Here is a 312-nt window from a genome sequence, read left to right on the forward strand (position 1 = left end):
ATGAGATTGACTGTAGTTGAACCTAAATCCATTGTCCTATAATTCCCAGAATTTATCCTGTACTTTTTCACACAGAAGATGATAGCTATGTTTTCCCATGACAGTACTGTAGACTTCTCTAGGTTGAATCAACTATTTTCCATGGGGCCTGGGTTTTAGTCCCTTCTGCAACCTGCTTACTGCTCCTTAGCCTAGCTATTTTTGTTTGTTTGTTTGTTTTGGAGAGGTTTTTGCTATAGGGCACGTGCGCTTGCCAGACAGACAGAGACAGAGAGTCAGAAAGCGAGAAACCACTCCCCATCCCGTCGGATG

Source organism: Tupaia chinensis, unplaced genomic scaffold (genome assembly GCF_000334495.1).
Source record: "Tupaia chinensis unplaced genomic scaffold, TupChi_1.0 Scaffold143796_1, whole genome shotgun sequence".
Classification (NCBI taxonomy): domain Eukaryota; kingdom Metazoa; phylum Chordata; class Mammalia; order Scandentia; family Tupaiidae; genus Tupaia; species Tupaia belangeri.